Source organism: Oryzias melastigma, linkage group LG14, assembly GCF_002922805.2.
Source record: "Oryzias melastigma strain HK-1 linkage group LG14, ASM292280v2, whole genome shotgun sequence".
In the NCBI taxonomy this organism is placed as follows: domain Eukaryota; kingdom Metazoa; phylum Chordata; class Actinopteri; order Beloniformes; family Adrianichthyidae; genus Oryzias; species Oryzias melastigma.
In genome coordinates this window covers 10520583-10535306 of record NC_050525.1, presented here as the reverse complement: position 1 = coordinate 10535306, position 14724 = coordinate 10520583, and positions in this window count along the sequence as shown.

The window sequence follows — 14724 nt, the reverse complement described above, 5'->3', positions numbered from 1 at the left end:
CGTCTGAGCTGGTATGTGGCTCAGAACTGTACGGCTTGATAGCTCCAATATTGTTTTGCTATGCTAATGTATGGCTAATGGGGGTGTGATAAGCTGTAAACTAGGATGAGAGAGTGTAAATAAAGACTTGATGGAAAATGAGAGGAGTTAACGTCAGCACCAAGAGCCCCGCCCACAATCCAGAATCATATTTCGAATGAGCTGGAGAGAATACTCTTAAAAAAGTGTTTTTGGTGAAAAACGGCATAGTCAAAATTAAAAGACCACTGGGACGATTTTACAATAGAAAAACTATAGTTGGAGTGGGACTTTGATGTTCACACTGGACATCCAGAGAGGGGCTTCTTCTTCTTCATCTTTTTTTTATTATTTACTATTGCATGACTGCTACCTACAGGAGGAAGAGAATGTGAGAGAAATATCAAAATGGTGTAAATCTGGTGAATGTTGCTCCAGGCTTTTTCTTTCACAGCTCTATTCCAATATATAAAAAAGACTTGGTGTCATGTTATTCTGGTCGGGTACAAACCACAGTTATGGATTTCTCCTCCATGATACATTTTTAAACACTTTCATAAGTTAAAAGGGACACCATCCATACATCCCTACCAAATCAGAATCGCGTGGTTTAACTTTCAATGCACTTTTAACCCTTGTGCTGACTTACGTATGTTGGCATTGGGACAGTGCTTTTATTTATCAATGATTTTTTATCTTCACTGGTGCCCGGACATGAAATCTTGTCCACCTTCATCCACATTTGTCATGGGATGGATAACACAAAGGCTTGGGTCATCAGGCTGCACAAGAGCTAATGGTTTTGTACATAGAGCTTAAAAATGGTCGTAGAACTTTACATAGATATGCGTGAACATGAGAGTTTTGAACACAGAAGACCCAAAAAATGATAGTCTTTTCATTGAGAGTGGTGGCTTGAATGCGCGTTCCAGAGGTCGGTGTGAACATAGCTACGAAAGTTCTTCTCCACAAATGTTAACATAATCAATGCTTGGTTTTAAAATGGATGTAGATTTACTCGTCTGCTCCACTGCAACAACAGGCCCCTTAGAAATACGTCAAACATTCCAAAGATTTGAACAGTTTTCAATAAACAAGCAAAAAAAAAAAAAAAANNNNTTAGATTTAAATTATTTTATCACACTTTAAAAACACCAGACGAACTGAAGGAACATGATGGGACAGTTTCTTTTTTTACCTTTTTCTCAGAAAACTAAGAAAAGACGTACTTATGTAGTTAGAGAAACCCAGTCTGAAGAGCCACAGACGGAGAAAGGAATTTTGAAGAGAAAGAAATGAACAAGCCACACAAAGTTTTAGGTCATCTTCTACCTGCGATGCTTTCTGAAAAACCTCTCGTTTGTTCATAATCTGTGCTGCTTATTTGTTTTCCTGGAATCACTAAATGGTGTTTTGAGGTGTTGTTATTCCTTTTATTTCCTTGTTTGAGTTTCCTTTTTGCTGGTCAGAAATAAAGTTTGATTTGATCATATCACAGATGTCTCTAAATCAATTTATGTTTCTATTTTCTGTTGGTGTTTATTTATGATCGGTTGTGATACAACATGTGCTTCTGTTTCAGAAAGGAGAATTTCCTGGTGGTGTCTTTCAAAAACAACAAAAAAAAACAGGTTGTGTGGTGAAGGGGTCATTAAGGGAGGATTATTTACTAAAGGGTGTCTTTATGGTTATTTTGCATTGATCAAGCACTTATCCTGACTTTATCTGTCACTCACGCTGTACGGAGAAAGATTTTACTTCAGATTGTCACCCTGCATTTAACCGTGGACTCTGAGGACTCTGACTTTGACCTACGAGGTATAAACTAGTCCTTTATATGAGACTTGGGTGACTGTGCCAAACACGCTTCAAATTAACTACCTGTCTTTTAGAAAAAAAGAGGAAAAAACACAGATTTAATTAACATATTGTTACTCCAATGCTTCTGCAGATATCCGCTTCTTTCATTTTAAATTTAACGATAAATCATTTCTTTTTCAGTCAGTTTCACCTGAGCAAGGGATTCTAAAAAAAATAAGTTAAAACATCTTCATTTCATTTTTTAGTTGTTCAAGGGTCTGTATTTCATTCAAAATCAACCATTTGAGCTTTAAAGTGTATTATTCCTCGCTATAAACAACCCCAAAGCAGTATTTTGATCTGTTCAAGTTTTTCTCTATACATCTCTTATCTTATCTCTTACATCAGGGTCAGTCGTTCTATTTCTGACAAGTAGAACGAATGAGTAATAATTGCTTATTTCACTATAGAAGTTTATTGGATTTTGGCCTCTTGGAGTCAGCAGGTACTTCCTGTTTGGAGCGTAAGGGGGGGAGGAGTCAAGTGATTCTACAGTCTATGAATTTTTCTGAAGAAAATTAAAGAAAATTTAGCTCCAAAATTGCACTTCAAGTGTGTGTTTTTTTTTAGTTCAAAATATTGTTAATTAGAAAATGCTGTTTAAAAAAGGTTGCAGCTCCGAGCTCCACCCCACTTGCAGTCAACTAGATCCATGTACGTCTTTGTTTTTTTGCCCAAGCTGACATCTGGCTCAAAACTGTCTAGCTCTAATGTTGCTCAAAATTTTTGTTGGACTGGTAACATTAGGTTGGGGCATGAGGGGCTGTAAGCTAGCAGCAGAGAGGGTTACAAGCGGATGTCAGGGACAGTCCTGCCCACAACTCAGAGGCAAATATTTTAATGATCCCCACCGAAATACACAGGTTTTTTTTTTTTTAATCAAAATAAAAAGACCACTAGGAACGTTTCTACAATAGATCTAAAGATGAGTAATAATTATTGCATTTCGTTAGTGTCTTTTGAAAATGTAAGCTAAGAAGTTGGGAAGAAGCTTGTAGAGTTTACACTCGGGCATAAGGAATAGTAAAGGGATCTGTCTAACTGAATCCTGCATGGAGTGACAGTCAAAAGCAAATTGAAAGCAGTCGTTTTTTTTTTCTCCAAAAACTAATTATGTGGAAGATGTTGATGTTTTATGGACGAGACCTGAAATCAGAAACGAGATTGACGAGTGAAGCCGGCGCTGTTTTACGACTGTCTCGTTGATGTTTCAATTCTGCCGTTTTTGCTTCTCCTGCCTTCAATTTAAAAAGAATTGTGCGTGAGCACATGTGGGATATGTGCGCATGCTGGGACTGATGACTGTGTTCTGCACTTCAAACTTAAGCCAGACTGAATACAGCCCATAAAAAGCAGGGGTCCTTTATGCATTCTTTTTATCCCTCGTCCTCTTTTCATTTGCTTCCCCTCCTCCTGCCATGACAGGACAATTAACCATCAGACACACAATGGGGGCTCATGTCCCCTTAGCCACGGCCTGCTCCCTCAGACCTGTACGTCCTAAGGAGGATTAGGCTAGAAGTTAAGAACGAATGAGGAAGTCCTTCAGAAGTCTCTAATTCTATTCTGTTTTGTGTCACTTTTCATCTAAGTCCATTCATAAACATGTGTTTGAGCAGAAGGTATAATCCTCTTAGATATCAAAGGTGGACAAATCATATTAATGTAGACATTGCTTTCTAAGACCCTAGGGCACATTATGCACTCCACACAGAACCCCAACGTCACCATCTGCTCTACTTTTCAACCTGCCTGCTGTGACTGACAAGCACCATTGCTCTGCCAATGAACGACTCCTCTTTTCTTTATTTATTTTGCCTCTTTTTCTACTGTCAGTAAAACCTGTGCAAAAAAATTAGTGATTTATTTTTCACAATTTTTAAATTATGGGTTCTGATAATAAATTGACTCGTTAGTGAAACGTGCGGTGGTCCCAAATGCAAATCGCATCAACAAATCACTCAAACCAATGACAAATACAAGATCACAATCAAAAAAGTGAAATAAATAACAATAGAGAAGCAGCATTACATTTTAGAAATCAAAGCAAAATTCCGGAAAACGACAACAAATTAAGAAAAAAAAATGAAATGTAATTTCCGGATTTCGAGATATAAAAAAATGAGGAGAAGTTAGAAACAATGTCAGTGATTGCTGCTGTATCCATCAAGATTTCTTTTTTTTTTTCTTTTTTTAACATTTCATATTGATATCTGGAAATTATGTTACATTTTTTTGTAATTGTGCTCTGTTTTTTTTTTCAACAATTAAAAAATTTGTGTTGTGATTCTTAACATGTTTTTATGTTGAGTGATTTGTTATGAATGGCACTTCAGGGCCACCGTAGGAACTTTTTTCTAAAAGACTGTAAGCTTGATTACTCCTTTCTCCTGAGATTTTGTTGAATTTACTAAGAATAAATTCAACATATTCATTTGATTCACTTTCTTTAAGCCTATGTTTGTTGTTTAAATGTAGTTTTAAAGAATATTCGGTTTCAAAACTGCCCTTCAAAATGTAAAGACACACTGTCAAGAATCTGCCCCAGGTTAACTGATCCTACTTTACCAAAGTGAGTCCATGTTCAAAGGGTCCCATGGCTTTTCTCCAGTTTTTTTTTCCATCCCATCTCTGCTTCTATTTGATTATTGTCAGTCAGTTGTCAGTGAAAAATCAACTTTCCTCCTTATCAGATAGACAGGAGCTATTTGTCCAAGTTATTTTGGGCCTTTTAGTATGTGAAAAACATGACTGATGAGGAAAAATGTCAGGAAATACTGCTGCTCTGAGAGTGGAGGAGAGAGGTCCATTTCTATTTGTCACAAGTACTGACAGATGGTCCCAGTTCTCATTTTCCATCTTTCTGGAGTACGTCCCTCAGCTCATTAATGCTCTACATCCTCCCCAGGTTGATTTACTCTCTTTTTGAAGTCAGCACTCACCACCTCTTGAGGAAACAGCATGCGCACTTAAAGGTTGCATCAAATCTAAATTGCATAAAGAGAGCTGCAAAGAGTGTAATGTCAACAAGTATATTATAAACAGCTAAAACGCTTAATTAACTGCACTTTAATCCATTGTTTGGTCTTGACATTTAATGGATGTAAAAGGATGAACATCACTAAATTAAAAAAAGTCTCTGATCTTAAAAAGATAAGGTGGGTCATTTTATAACTTTTATTTTTAAACCTGTACTGAGCAATCAAAGGCTGCTAATCCTTATATTTTACCAAAATAGATACAATACAGATACATATTAATCCTTTAAAACTATCAATGAAAATATTTTTAAGAGAAAAACTCTTTTCTTACTGACACTTTCTGTTTTAAGCAACAAAAACAAAATGTTTTTAACAGTCAAAGCTGGTATTTGGGGTCTTTTAGACTGTTTTGTTCTTATGTTTAGTGCACACATCCCTCACTGTGGTTTAACCAGTTGTAATTGACCAAGCTGATTGGAAGTGAGCTTGTGATTGGTTGTTTTTTGTTTGCATCATTTGTTTATTAAAAAAAAGGTGAAGACAGTAGAGACACAACAGCAAGAGAACACGAGAAATCAACATAATCCTGTTTGTATTTTTTAGTTTTCCACCGATGCTGCTGTTACTCTCAATGCTCGACCAATTTTTATGATACGCAACTTTATTTTTTATGTCCCTGGAAGTAATGGAAAAAAACACCAGACAGAAACAGTGGAACAAGAGAGGAGCTGCAAACTGAGAGGATAGGAAGCAGTCACAGAATCACTGGGATAAGACAGAGGCTATGACCAATTTCACACCCCAATCCTTAAAAAACGATACAGGACTGGACTATTCACTGTCCTGGATTATAAAATCAATTCAGACACCATGCTCACTTCTTTACTTTCGTTTTGCTAAACAATAGGATGTCACAGATTTTACGAAGTGAAAATCTAAAAAATAAGAACATTTCATGATGTCTATATGTTACTGATGATGAAAATGTGGATGGTTTAATAAAAAAATTACATTTAAACATGTTTTTTTTGCAAACAATGTTAAACTGCAATGCATTGTGGTCTATATTCGCTAAAGTAGGGAGCAACAGTGCACGCTAGTTTTTCACGTCGACTTCTGAGAAATTTCAAGTGCACTCGATTTTGGAATTGTAGATTTGAGCAGCACTAGAAAATGCTCTGTATACTATATAGGGACTACAGAAGGAATTTGGATATTGCAAGAGAAAAAATGAAAGTAAATAGAGGACAGGAAGCAGAACAGTCTCTTTAAAGAAAAAAAATGTTTTTTATAATTATCGTAATGTAATATACATGTGTAAACAAGTAAGAGTGCAGAGGGGATATGTGCTTTACTACCTTCTTGGAAGGCCCAAAGTCCTTTACAGTAACAGTCCTATTGACCCACATTCATATACTGATGGTGGCTCTACTGCCTATGGTCACATATCCCAAAATGCCACAGCGCAGCGACCTAAATACAACTGTTTCAGCCAATTCGGCAGGTGTTTGTGATGCTGCATTTGTAAATGGAGATTCAGCAGTCGCATTTTTATTTGCTGCAAGTAAAATTTTACCCTGACCGGAAAACTCAGAATCAAACTGGTCACCCGATGTTGCACGGTGGCAGTCCAGTGACAGGCGGGGAAGGCGCCATTATGAAATGGCGTAATGACATTAGTTGCTCTGACTGGACTATTTATAAATGTCTCCAGATAGTAGCCGTCCATATCATGCGCCACCGGCGGCTAGCTGAAGGTAAATACAAGAAGACACGCCTGTAAATAATCTACATTAGTGACCACGCCAACGATTTTCAAAAAATCAGGCGGAGGCATGAAATCTTGAAGATTCTGTCAATGCCTCCCCATTGTGTGATGGCAGTTGCATACATGACTATAACATTACACAGGCGCCAAACTACAGCCACCAGGAGCAAAGGGGGGTTCAGTTCAGTGTCTTGCTCAAGGACACTAAGTTAGGTTGGGGTGGATCTTCTGATCAGATGTTGACCGCAGTATCTCTGCACCGCGCCATTCTAAGCCCGGGTAAGCATCCCTTTTTTTTTCCATTTCACTCCTATTTTAGTAATTTCCAGATAAATCTCACATATTGTAATTCCTTCATGGTCAATGTTGGTGTCATGCAGTAACACTGAAATATGACGTTTTCTTTAGCTTCCAAAACCAACATTGATATGACTACCATGTGTGTGCAAATGTGGTAAAATACTGTAAAATGTGTCTCACATAAATGTACCATTGACAACAACAGGCTGCTTACATGCTGCTGCTGAAGCACAGATGGTGTTATGTCATTACGCCTGCTTTAAGTGAAAACTCAATTATCTCCTCAAACAAGACTTTAACCATGATGTGTGCATTTTTCAATACTGACGCGGCATCGGAATTCTTTGCCAATTACAAGCCTGTCCTCCCTGATTTAGAGGCAAAATAACAAAGTATCAGCGTCTCTGATGCTGGGCCAGAGTTGAGCTTTGTTGGTGGTTTGGCAGAAGTGGACGTGTGTGTGTGTTTTCAGGAATTAATTACTTCATATGTATTAATGAAGAAAGATGAAAGTTGCACAGATAATCTATACAAGGAGAATCCCTTGCAACCAAACCCCCTAATACCCGATGATAACAGTTTAAAGGGATCACAAGATGTCCGTCATGGATTATGTTGGATTTAAAGGGAAAAGGTTCAATGCTCTCAGTTTTAGAGTCAAATCAAAGTAAACAACAGAGACAGACGAGTTTGAAATTAATCCTTAAGGTGAGGAATTGATGCATTGCATTTTTGTTGATACATTTAAATAAAATCTATTTAAAAATAAAAACAGCTCAAACTTCTGTAAAATGGTAACAATGTGCATTTTTTGCAGTGCACTGTGGGTTAGAGTGAAGTTTTATCGTAATTTCAATAGGGATGATCCACCTTATGTACAGGTATGCTGGGTTGTTACGTCACCCAACATGCCATTGTCAATTAGGCCTTCACTTTGAACCAATATCTAAGAGGCCCACTTTTTTTCTTTTTGGCACAAATGGAACCCCATACAGTCCAGCCTCAGCCAGACTCTGCCTTCAGTAAGGTAAGTTGAGTCTGAGACCCCTTCTTTATATTCTAGATGGTTTGTTCATCCTCCTCTATCCAGTTCTGTACCTGGAGCGTTGCTTTGTCATGGTCTGGCCTAAAACCACCAATAGTTCATCTCAAGCACACAAGGCATCATTGGCCCAGAGACAAACCGCCAAAGATTACTGACTTAATTCATTCATATTTTTCTTTACCACAAACGGACACTTTCTCATATTCCTAACATTTCTTTTTATTGAAATGCTCTTTAGAGTCTTCTAAGTCTAAGAGGGGTTTGATTTCCATATTGAAGTTATCTCAAGCCAGGATCTTCAGGAAAAAAAGCAAAACAAAATCAATACACAAAGCACTTAAAGCAGAACTTTTCTTTTAAAATCAACTGATGTTGAATTTTTTTTCTCCCTTTGTTATTGTTCCTTCATCTCTGCTGAGGGGATAACAGTCACATAGGCTTGATTATGTCTTCTCAAACAGTAAAAAAAATGTTCATTGATTTTCCCAATACTTCTCACGTTGGTGATGCCCAAAGGCATTCCGGAAGAGTGCAATTCCATGGAAAGCATGTTGGGTTGATCCAACGCTCCATCAGGTTTTGACTGAGCCGTGGAAAAAATGACCAATGCTGCCATGCTGCGTCATGGAGCCAATCACAGGTCGAACCTCACCATCCTCCTTCAATTCCTACCAATTCCCCATGGTTAACATTGATGTTGCAGGTGATCAATTACTTTAAAACCGTTCCATTGACATGAGTATTGATGAGGCTTCCTAGACCAATAATAGGCAAAGAGGTATAATATTGGAAACCAACAGAAAGCATGTCCAGAGCAGAAGTGACATCATACCCAATGACTCGGTGATGAGGAGTTTTATTAATTACCAAAGTGATGAGTTCATAAAACAGACAAATGGGGTTCAGGAGGTTTGGGGGATAATAAATAGTTATACAGCTTTCTCAAAATTGAAAACACAGTTACTTAATCAAAAAATGTTTAAAGACCCACTCAAATGAAAATAGTCTTTTTGGTGTTTTTATCATGTAGTTGTGGCATTTTTCTTCTGATGGAGGACATATAAACAAAAAATTAGGATTAAAGTTGTATATCTTGAGTATTTCTTTATTCAAATCGCTGTGAATCAGGGGCAGACGGAAAAATACAGTAGGAAAAAGCCTGTAGTTGTGATGGATGTGTTAGAGTAGACAGACCACAAGCTCCATTTTACTGCACCCAATTGCAGATGGTTAGATCCATGTACGTCTTTGTTTTCCTCGTCTGTGCTGGCAGAACTGTAAGGCTGGAGAACTCTGATTTTGTTGCACTGGTAACATTAGATTTGGGTTGTGATGAGCTATAAGCTAGCAGGAGAGTTTGTTTACAAAGGGATGATGGGAAATGAGGGCAAGCTTACTCCGTGCCAACAGTCCCGCCCACAACTCAGAGGCGAATTTCTAATAAACCACCGCCGCCCTGCAGAAACTATGCCCTAGAAAATGACTGTTTTTTTATTTTTTTATTTTTCTTAAAACATTGCTAGGAATATCATCTAAAATGCAGAGAAAGGAGACCCTCCTGCTGCATTTTTTCATATGGCTGTTTTACTAGCAAAAGAAAGTGTGTTCCAGTTGCATAAATAGACTTTATGCTTTGGCTCAAACATGTAAAACAGTAAAAAAAAAAAAAAGCACGAATCATAGAGAATGGTCTAATACCTGCGATCTTCTATTTTCATGTAGATCTATTAACCATTTCCTTTCTCTGTTTTACTACCTGCTGCCCCTTTGCTGCATGCTTTTACAATGGATCAACGCCTCCAGACACCAGGAACGGTATCCCCAATGGGGGACTGACTAGGAAACTAAAATCACATCAAGCAGAAAATGGTAAGGCACCCATCAGAACAACAGAAAGATTTGATGAAGAAAGAAATTACAACAGCCTCTTTGCACTGCTGGCTGCCAAACAGGGACTCACAGCTGTAGCAAAGAGCTTGAAAAGACAATAAGGCAGCAACAACACAAGCAATCGGAATAATGCACAAATGGAATATTTTATGATGACAATAAATGTAAACAGGGCTAAGACTAGTATTGCAGATGTACACACTTTATTGAATTATAACACAAATACTCAGTGGTTCACAAGCCTCAGAGGTGACCACAGCAAATGAAACACAAGCCTGTCGGTTGCTTAAGCGTCAAGTACTTTGAAGTAGATTAGAGCACCAACTAACAAATAAAACACTGATAACTGAAGAAACTGTCACCATCTTACTGACATACTGTCTTAATAGTGCACATTTAGTGTAGATGGAACCCACTTAGAGTAGTTAACCCAAGGCTAGCAATAGTCCTGATCATAAAAGGGTGGAGGAGGGGCAAATTCATTCAATGATGACCTGTAATGATCAGCGGCCTTACTTCGCACAGCATGCAAGCTCCTGACAGGCATCATGGTGGACAATATGACAAAGCACATGGAGTTCAGGGGGCATTTCGGATACTGAAAGACCCAAACACCAGATACTCCTCAGTGAGAAGAACCACACCAGTTTTCAATGATGACATTTCTATGGAAATCTGGAGATACTGGAAGTAAACTGGATCATGAGAATGATAAATCATTACATTATTTTGCATGATTTTCTGTTCTTTCTGAACGTCTTGAGATTATTTTTTCAGTAGGTTGAATTAATCTGTTTGATTTCATGATTATTTAGTTCATAAAATCCTGATTTGACTTTTAGCTAATGTCTCAGAAATATGCTAGCTTTTTTTTTGCTAATTTAGTATCTACTGGGGCTTTTCGAGCTTTGGAGTTAAGCTAATGTTTTAGCAATGTGCTAGCTTTTTTTTTTTTGCTAATTTAGCATCCACTGGGGTTTTTCGAGCTTTGGAGTTAAGCTAACATTTTAGCAACATGCTAGCTTTTTTTTTTGGCTCTTTTGGCATCTACCAAGGTTTTTCAGGCTTATTTGGCTCTTAGCTAACACATCAGCAATATCTAGCTGTTTTGGCTAATTTTGCATTTACTGATGTTTTTTTAAGGTAATTTGAAGTTTTACTCATATTTAAGCAAAATGTTATATGTTTTTAGTTAAAGCAGCATCTAGCAAGGTTTTTCCAAGCTAATTTAGTCTTTAGCTAATATTTTAGCAATATCCTGCTGTTTTAGTTAGTTTGGGATTTACTTTTCCATCTTACTTCTCTGTACTTGTAGCTTTAAAATGTATCCAAATAAACATCAGCAACTTATTCAACCCTTTTCCTTTGAATACATTTAAGCTTATTCTACTAAAAGTTATGCAGTTAAGCAATTAAAGCAACTACCTTCCGGAATTCTGCAATCAAATGTATTTCCACAGGAAATGTAAATTTTCTAATTTCAATTGTAAGACCAAACCACCGTGTATATTTCCTTGATAGACAACACAAAATAAAATAGACAATCTTCTTCTTAGGGCTTTAGCTTTCATAATGATTGTGACAAAAAAAGTCACCTCAGTAAACTGCACAACTAAGTAGCTTGTGAGGTGAAAAAGTTATCTGTGCAGATGGTCTGTTAGTAGTAATACTGGTATTGGTATTACTAGTAGTACTAGAACTAGTAGTAATAGTGGTGACAGTGGAAGTAGTAGTAGTATTGGTAATAGTAGAAGTGGTACTTACTACTAGTTGTATTTGCAGTAGTAGTGGTGAGGGTGGTGATAGTGGTAGTAGTAGCAGTAGTAGTACAAGTAGTTATAGTTGTAGTAGTAGTAGTGGTTTATGTTTCTGTTCTGTTTGTAGTTCTCCAGACCAGCTTTTGTTGGAGCTTCATTAACATCCAAAACATTCTGCTCCAGTGCATTTGCAGGATGAAAAATATACAATTTGTTAAATTAATTTGCCTCTTTTTCCTTCAGGTTTAATGTTACTTAGTGTGAAATTGGTTTAATCTAGAACAACCTGGGTTAAATATATTCAGATTCCTTTTATGCAAACCTGTAGTAGATATCTGGGTTATAAGTGAATTTATGTCAACAACCTTTGTCTTTATAACATGGTGAACCAAAATAAAATAATTGCTTTGAAATTATCAAAATTAAAATAAAACTGTGTTTTAAAACTTCACAAAATAACATTATTTTGCACTGATTGGCATGTAACTGGTATACTTTCACTCCCTCTGCTGTTTGCAATCTCATTGTGAAGTTGCAGAAATTAACAGAGCTCTCTCGGCTGCGCTCCGGCCTGATCTGAGCTTCTCCCTCTGCCACAAATAAGAAACTTCAAATGCAGCTCATTTTTACTCCACTCCTCTGTTGCTCTCCGGGGATATTGACCTTGCCAGTTATGTTCTGCTTGGCTGCGTCGAAATGCTGAGACTGTCAGAGGAAATATACAGTCCTCGTCTGGAACCCAGGTGTGCTGAAGCAAACTGGTAAATGTGGTCATTACTCTTCTATAGTCCTTTTATGATTTGTTCATAAGGGTCACATGTGCAAGTGGCACAACAGGGCTTTCCTCAAAGGTTGACAGAGAGAGACATACTCATCTGCTGTCAGGAGAGTCAAATTAAAACTGGTTCCTGTGCCCCTGTCAGGCAGACACCTGCGAAGCTCTTTGTAACATAAAAAATGTTTTTAAAACGGCCAATGGACCGTTTCAACATGAACACATTTGCTCAAAACATAGTCTGAAAAGAGATGTTACAACCTTTTGGCTTATAAGCTGAATTAAATCTAATTAAATTCATACCATAACAACATGATATTTTGATCCATTCACTCTTTTCTGAGTATTCCTCAAGAAACCTGCTGAGCCGTTCCCAAACCTACAAAAATTAGCAGATTCTCATATGCTGATGTCGCAAAGTGAGAACAACCCCCCTCAGGAAGAGTCTATACCGCCAGAACCACCCCCCAGGCCAACACAAACGCTCACTTTATCTGCTAAGCTAATGGTGCTCAGCCGCTAGCTTCATCGCTTAGCTAGCTCAGCTGCCTGCCTCGACTGGGGCCATCATAGGCAGATCCAAAATATGCACATGCATCTTTGCAAAGATTTCTGATGTTTTTTTTGTTTTGTTTTTTTGTGGGCAAAATGCAGACATGATGCCAAGGCCGGCCCATGGATAATGTCATGAAATGAACAGAGCAGCAGGCGGAGCCTCAGAGATTGAGGTGTCTTACTACCTGGTAAGAAAATAAAAAATCACAAAAATAGATCATATTTCATAAATAATTTGATCTTTAGTGTGCCTAAGGTAATATAAGATCACATAAATTGATATAGTTTACTCTGAAAGACTTAAAAAAAATCATGGTACTGGCCCTTCAAGCGTGTTTACAGTGGTCTTTTAATTATGGTTGCCCCGTTTTTGGCTAAAATAAAAATTAAAAAAAAAGTCATTTTCTAGGACTTAGTTTCTACAGAGCAGCAGGAGTTCATTAGAAATTTGCTTCTGAGTTGTGGGCAGGACTGTTGGTATAGAGTAACCCTGCCCTTGCTTCCCAACATCCCCCTATTTACAGTCTCCCGCCAGTTTATACTATGGTCACAACTGCCACCACCACGTCAGTGAGAATCTTCAAGATTCAATATTTACATTTTTTGTCATGTTTTAATTGTAGATGTCAGGCATCCGTCAGACATGCAGAATGGCGTGCTTTTCATTGCTACTGGGTGGCTGGTGGCCGGGGGAACTTGATATACCATCCGGCTAGTGAACTGCCCTGTGGCTGCCCAGCTGTCACCATTTTGTAATGGTGTCATCCCTGCCAATCACTGGACTGCCACAGCGCGAGCTTGAAATGCGGCTGGGCAGCCACTCACCGATGTCAACTTTTAGAGAAAAATCGTCCAGTCGCCTAAAAATTTCACCTCTTAGGACCTGAGCTAATATTTCAGCTAACATGTAGTCACAGGGCCCCAGTTAGGCAGTATTAACTGCTGTGGCAATGTAACTCAATATGTGTTATCCGCATATGTGGACACCAGGTCGTAAGAGGATTACTTTTTCTTAAAACCTTCACAGTCACGCCTCCTAATCACAAATGGCGCCACGTGGCAAACTGTCAAATTTGCTAAAAAAAACTTGCATTTAAGTTGGTGGGCTGAGGCATTTTGGGATATGTGACTGTAGTCCCACAGCCCCTCACACCAGAAATATATACAGATGCAGAAATATACGACCTTTATTGGATTTGTCCAATCATGTAAAATGAAAACGTACATGAATCTACAAGTTTGAGATGGAGCAACCCAAAGAGCTGATGGCTTCTTCATTGCAGATCATTGGTAACACATACAAGCTTTTTTCTGTAACAATTTTTCCTCTGCTCCTGATTCACCACAATTTCAATAAAAAAATACTCAGAAGTGCAATTTTAATCTTAATTTTCTTTATGTTTATTCTCTATATGTCCTCATCAAAAGAAAAGTTCTTAAGAACGTGCTATAAACATCAAAAACATGATTTCCCTTGGAATGCGTCTTTAAATTAATTCATAAAAATTATATATTTCTAATATTTTCTTTCTCAATCACACAGTTACCCAAATAATTGAACTTTGATCACCTAAATCCATCCATTGCAATATTCTGTCCAGTTTCAGACATCTTTGTTTCCATCAGCATGAACAGGATCTGGCTGTTTGAGAGGGCGCGATTTCTTCTTTTAATCCGCCTGCGTCCGCCGGACCCGAAGCAGGGCCTGTGGGAGGAGTGGGCAAATCTAACGGCTTTTGATGTAGATAAATGGATTACAGATGGCCCGCTCAATA